This window comes from Elephantulus edwardii, unplaced genomic scaffold, assembly GCF_000299155.1.
Source record: "Elephantulus edwardii isolate Elephantulus edwardi_28Jun2011 unplaced genomic scaffold, EleEdw1.0 scaffold00083, whole genome shotgun sequence".
Classification (NCBI taxonomy): domain Eukaryota; kingdom Metazoa; phylum Chordata; class Mammalia; order Macroscelidea; family Macroscelididae; genus Elephantulus; species Elephantulus edwardii.
Window position 1 is genome coordinate 432534 of NW_006399833.1, and position 6706 is coordinate 439239.

Genomic DNA, 6706 nt, shown 5'->3' on the forward strand with positions numbered 1-6706 from the left:
AACAATCTGAAGAATGCCAAGTGGTTTGCAGGAACTGCCACCTGACATATTCTGAGACTTGGTTAAGTTTTGACACTAGCTTAAAACCCCTCCTGATTTTCTCTGAGTTTTCAAGCTGCCACCCAGCCATAACAACAGTACAGGAATCTTTCAAGGACATACTGACCCCTTTCTCAGAATGTTTCATTAACATCCATAAAACGACTAGAAATTGAAAAAGCATAGAGAACTCTGATGACCTACTGGGTAAAGTGTTGCTCTGCCAACCTGAAGGCATACAGTTGACTCCTCCAGCTGCTCCTCAGGAAGAAGATTGAAGGTCTTCCTTTGTGTGGTTTGTTGATTTTGCATACTGTCAAGTTGGAACCATTTCATAGTTGACTCTCCAGCAGATTTTCTGACACACGGGAAGATTGCTTATCTTTCTTCCACTAGTGGAGCAGCTGGTGGATTCGACCAGCACGCCTTCTGGTTGGCAGCACAGCTCCTTACCACTAAGCTGTCAGGGATGCCTCTGAAAACCATGATTCGAAGCCCTTTCTGATTCAATGGCACCCAAAAACAGTCTCTTGAGAACAATACTTCACCTCCCTTGTCCCCTCAGTTGATGCATTTGCTGGACCACAGAAATATCCTAGAACTTTCTCAAACTATTTTGTGTTAATAAAAACTTCTCTGTGATCGACCTGAAAGCCTGCAATCCCAGAAGAACCAATCAGAATGCCTACAGCCCACGCTTCACCCAACATCTGCAGCCTGACTGAGGTATTCATGCGTGACTACCTGGAAGCCAGCCCTGCCAGGCGTGAGCTGTTCAGCAGCAACCTGAGAGAAGTCCCTGGGAGTCCCCACAGGGGTAGGTAGCCTTGCCGAGCATGAACAGGACATCTATAAACTGAGTGACTTCCCTGAGTGGGTACACTCACATTCCTACACATGCAGAACTAAAAATAAAAGGGTGGGGAAAAATATACCAAGCAAATGGCAACCAGAATAAAGCAGGAATAGCGATATTAATCACAGATAAAATAAATTTCAATGCAAAAACCATCACAAAGGACAAGGAAGCTCACTACATAATGCTTAAAGGGTCAATAGAACATGAGGACATAACAATAATAAACATCTATGCACCAAATGATAGACCTGCAAAACATATAAAACAAACATTAACAAAACTGAAAATGGAAATAGACAACACTACTATCGTAGCTGGAAACTTCAATATACCACTCTCAAGAAAAGCTAGAACTACCAGAAAGAAACCAACAGATACTGAAGAATTAAACCACACACTAAACCAACGCGATCTCATAGATATTTATAGCCTAATGCACCCCAAAAAGCACAGTATATCTTCTTCTCCAGTGTACATGGAACATTCTCCGAAAGGTTCTCCAAGATCACATCTTGGGCCACCAGGCAAGAATCAATGAATTAAAAAACATAGAAATAATACAGAGCATCTTCTCAGATCACAACGCTACAAATTTAGAAATGAATAATAATAAGAGGATAAAGGAAAACAAACCCATACATTTGGAAGTTAAACAAAACCTTGCTTGAAAATGAGTGGGTACAGGAAGAAATAAAAAATTAAATAAGATTTCTTGAAAAAAAATGACAATGAAAACACAACTTATTCAAACCTCTGGGAAACAGCCAAAACAGTAATCAGATGTCAATTTATAGCAATAAGCAAACATATCAAAAGGCAGGAAAAAAAATGACCACTGACTCTCTAACCCTACTTTCTCCAATAAATTGAAAACGTACAGCAAGAAAACCCGACAGCCGCTAAAAAACACTGAAAAATTAGGGCAGAAATAAATTAAATAGAAAACAGAAAAACAATTGAAATCAACAACAAAACTATGAGTTGGTTCTTTGAAGAGGTCAATAAAATCAACAAACCACTAGAACAACTAACAAAGGAAAAGACACAAATAATCTGAATAAAATATGAGCCAGGCAACATCACAACAGAACCAAATAAAATAAGAACACTAACAATCTAACAATGGAATACTATGGAAAACTATGCTCAAACAAATATTAAAACCTAGAGCAAATAGAAAAATACTTAGAAATTCAGAATCTACTTAAATTGACACCAACTGAAATTGATCCCCTGGACAGACCCATTACAAAGTAAGAAATTGAAAGGGGTACAAAAACTTCCAGCAAAAAAAAAAAACAACAACCCTGGACCAGATGATTTTACAAGTGAATTTTATCAAACATTCAGAGAAGAACTGTCACCAATTCTACATAAAATATTTCAGAAAATAGAAAAAGATGGAATTCTCCCAGACTCATTCTACGAAGCAAACATATCTTTGATACCAAAGCCAGGTAAAGACACCACCAAAATAGAAAACTATAGGCCAATATCTCTCATAAACATATTTAAACCTCCAGCTGTTATCTCTACTAGTTCTTGTGTGTTCAAGACCTTCCTGACTTGTCACCTTGATTTAAAGAGAACTTTAATTAAAAATAACGACAACAAACAAGAATAAAAAAATCCAACACCAATGTGTCAGACTGATTGTATAAAATATAAAGTTAATTAAGGAAAATGTGGAGGAAAAAACTGCATTAAAAAGAGGCAATGGGCGGTGCAGATATTAAAAAAGGGTAATGGGCTAATACAGTAAGTTGCCAGCGTTGAACAGTTTGCCCATCAGAATGAAAAGGACATCATATATGGAAGGGTGGAAGTACAGCACAGGAGAGGAAGATCCCCGATGAGATGAATTGATACTGTAACTGAGGCAATAGGGGTTCATGTGTTGGAATCAATGAGACTGGCTTAGGACAGGGTAGGTTTCAGAGCTGCTGTACATAGAGTTGCTATGGATTACAGGTGACTTGACAGTACATAACAATAAATTCTCATCAATCAAATATACCCTGAACTTTCATGAGAAACTTTTTTTGGCAGCCTGAGCTTGCTTGTGTAGTTAAGTGGGCTGGATCTATATACCTGTGAGAGTCATTAGGAAAGATAGGGGAATTGAACAGCTCATTTTGCAGAAATCTGTTTTCTCTACCTCTGTGGATGGCAAAATCACAATGGAATTGGCAAGCTATGAGTTATTTCTATGAACTCAGCATCTCATGTTAAAATTTTTACTTAGTTTTGGGAACCATCAACCTAGAAACCTTGACCAATCCTGCATAGAAAATCTGCTAGAAAAAGACTTACTAAGGTATGATGAACTCGCATATCTATCTCTTTTTGGTTTGTTAGATCCCACCACTCCATTTGCCCTGAGCTGATTGGGAGAACAGGACAATTTTAATGCTAGCCCCTCGTAGGTTAAAAATCATCCCAGTAGAGGAAAGAGATAGCAAACTCATGGACATCAACAAAATTGCCTTCAGTGACCATGTCATTGATACCATGTCAGAAGTAATTTACATTAGGCAGGCTCTTCTTATTATAGTCTCAGAAGTTGTTGCTATCATCCAAGTTTCTGGGGGTGACCAGGGTGCCCCCCCTTGGACATGTAGTCATCATTGACTTCCTGGAAATGCTTCAAACTCTCTGATGCCAAGTAGCATTTCCTGTGAACTTTTATGCCTCTGAGACAGTCTGCAGCACCTGCATTTCCTTCAGGGCATTGACTTCTCTACAGAGCTTTTCAACCTGAATGTTCAGGTCCCCATTCTTCTCTGTATGTTTTTGGTTACAGTAGACCATCTGCTTACCCTGAAATACACTCATATGATCACATTTAGAGACAGTGAGAAATAGACACTTCGACTCTACAGCCTTCTTCCCTTCTCCACTGCCTAGCTTTTAGACTTCAGGATCGAGTCAGATGTAAGGACAAGCTTAACTTAAAGACTGCTTAACCAGTTCCTACAACTGAATAAGTTCAAATTCTTGTAATAAATCCTTATGTATGTTTCTCTAAATGGTTTCACTTCTCTTGTAGAAACTTATGTGATACAGAATCCCAGTTGCAAATTATTATTATTAATGTATCTTGATTGCATGTATCATCAATTTCATACTGCAAAAGTTAGCAAAAATCCTTTCTTTCTTCATCTTTACTTTAGTGGTTGTTGTATATATTTAAATAATAGTTGTTTTAATAGGTCTTCCTTGTATGGGTATGGAAAGTGTCCTATCACTCACAGCACTGTACTTCTGGAGAGATGTTTAATGTTCTTTTTTTACTATGAATATAAATCTATTGCTGTTTAAATGCAGGAATTATATCAGCAAACTTCCTACACAGATTCAGAAATCTCCCCTACTCAAAAGAAAAGGCCTTTACCAGATAGAATGACTGAAAACAAAATCTAACACACATTGATAGAATTAACTCAAGCCCTTTTTAAATTTTTTTAATTAATTTTAATGAAAGTTTACAGAGACCTAGGGTTTCCAGTCATTGATTGTTGCGCTTTTCTCCCTGCCAAATCCCTTCCCCCCAATTCACTCTTTTCCTTGAAAAGTAAAACTCTTTCATTGTTATGTAATCCCTCCCCTCAAGTCCATTCAACTGTGCCACCTTCATTCTGGACTTCTGTAATGACAATAATATCCAATTGTATGTTCCTTTTAAACAGTTCTCTCCCTCATCTGTTTTAATGCAGTATACATCATTCCTCCCCTCCTTCTCCGTCTTCGCTCAACCCTGATGTCAGTCCCATTTTACAGCAGTGGCTCAAGCAGTATTTGTCCTTTTGTAATTGAGATATTTCACTCAGCATAATGTCCTCCAGGGTCATCCATGTTGTATAATATTTCATGAGTTCCTTGTTTTCAATGTTACATAGTAATCCATTGTGTGGATATACCAGAGCTCCTCTATACATTTGTTTGTTCATGGGCACTTGGGTTGTTTCCAGCGCTTTGCTATTGTAAAGAAAGCCACAACAAACATGGATGTGCATGACTCAAGCCTTCATAAACCTTCCAACTTAAAAAAAAATCAAAGAAGGAGAAACACCTCCTAACCCAGTTTTTTAATAACATCACTTTGATATGATTACCAAAATAAAGAAAATTGCAGACTTAAAGGTTTTTTTTTTACTTAAGAATAAAGATGTCAAGATCTTTAAGAAAATGCCTGCTGCTGTTGTTGTTGTATGCCTTTGAGTCAACTACGTCTCAGAGTGACCCTATAAACAACAGATCCGCACCTTGCCCTATTCTGCACCATCCTCACAATCTCTGTAATTCTCAAAGCCATTGTGGTAGTTAGTGTTCCAATCTATCTCCTGGAAGGTCTTTCTCTCTTTTGTTAACCCTCTACCTTTCCCAGCATGATGTCTCTCTCCAAGGACTGGTTCCTCCTCAAAATATGCTCAAAAAGGATGAGATAATGTTTCACCATCCTTGTCTTTGAGGAATACTCTTGTCACACATCCTTTAAGACTATGTGACAGCATACATGGTGGGCTGCCACCATACACATCATCACTAGCTCCCTCACAAGTCCTCAACAGCCATGGATCTGATCCAGTCAACTAGGTGGGACATTTTGAATCAGATGATTATATGATTTACTATTCTGGGTCCGAAAAGGTGATAAAAGTGGGGTTGGTTTCATAATTTAAAAAATCATTTCTAGATCTATCCTGAAATACAACGTGGTGAGTGACAGAATAATATCTATATGCACATAAGGAAGTCCAGTTAACACCACTATCATTCAAATATATGCATCAACAACTAGAGCCAAAGAAGAGAAAAGAGAAGATTTTTACCAACTTTTGCAGTCAGAAATTGATCAAACACGCAATCAAGAGGCATTAACAATAATGGGCGACTGATATGCAAAAGTTGGGAACAGGGAAGAAGGATCAGTAGCTGGAAAACATGGGCTCGATAAGAGAAATAAGGCTGGTGATAGAATGGTAGAGTTCTGTACATTCAATAATTTATTCATTGCAAATACCTTTTAGAAGAAACATAAACGCAGGCCATATACATAGATTTCACCTGATGGTATGCACAGGAATCAAATAGATTAAATTTGTGGAAAGATTCGCTGGAGAAGCTCAATATCAGCAGTGAAAACCAGGCCAGGTGCTGATTGTGGAACAAACCAACTACTCATACGAAAATTCAAGGTGAAGCTGAGGAAAATTAAGTCAAATCCACGGGAACCAATATTTGATCTTAAGTTTGTCCCACTCGAAATTCAAAACCATCTCAGGAACAGGTACGAAACCTTGAGCACCAATGAGTGTAGACCAAATGAGCTCTGGGAGGCTACCAAGAAAATCATCCATGAAGAATGCAAAAGATCACTACGAAGGCAAAAGAAGAAGAAAAGACCAAGATGAATGTCAGATGAGGCTCTGAGTATTGTATTAGAGCGCCGAGAAGCGAAAGCTAAAGGGGAAAAAATCAAGAAATCAAAGAGCTGAATAGAAAATTTCCAAAGGCAGCTCAGGACGAAAAAGCAAGATACTATAATGAAATGTGCAGAGAGCTGGGTCAGAAAATCAAAAGGGACAGACTCGCTCAGCATTTCTTAAGTTGAAGGAGTTGAAAAACAAATTCAAGCCACGGGTGGCAATACTTAAAGATAGTTTGGGTAGAATGTTGAATGATCCAGGATGTATAAAAAGAAGATAGAAGGAGTACACAGAGACACTGTATCAGAAGGAATTCGCTGACACAGAGGAATTTCATGAAATAACATATGAGCAAGAACCTATGGTAATGAAGGAGGAA

General features: G+C 38.1%; 1 protein-coding gene and 1 pseudogene across 1 annotated transcript in view; one reads left to right on the plus strand and one right to left on the minus strand.

The window, feature by feature from the left end:
- Positions 1–6706, plus strand: part of IL1RAPL2 (interleukin 1 receptor accessory protein-like 2) — a 207397-nt gene that overhangs the window by 55505 nt on the left and 145186 nt on the right. The gene's annotated exons all lie outside the window — the stretch shown is intronic.
- Positions 3211–3709, minus strand: LOC102845314 (annotated as a pseudogene).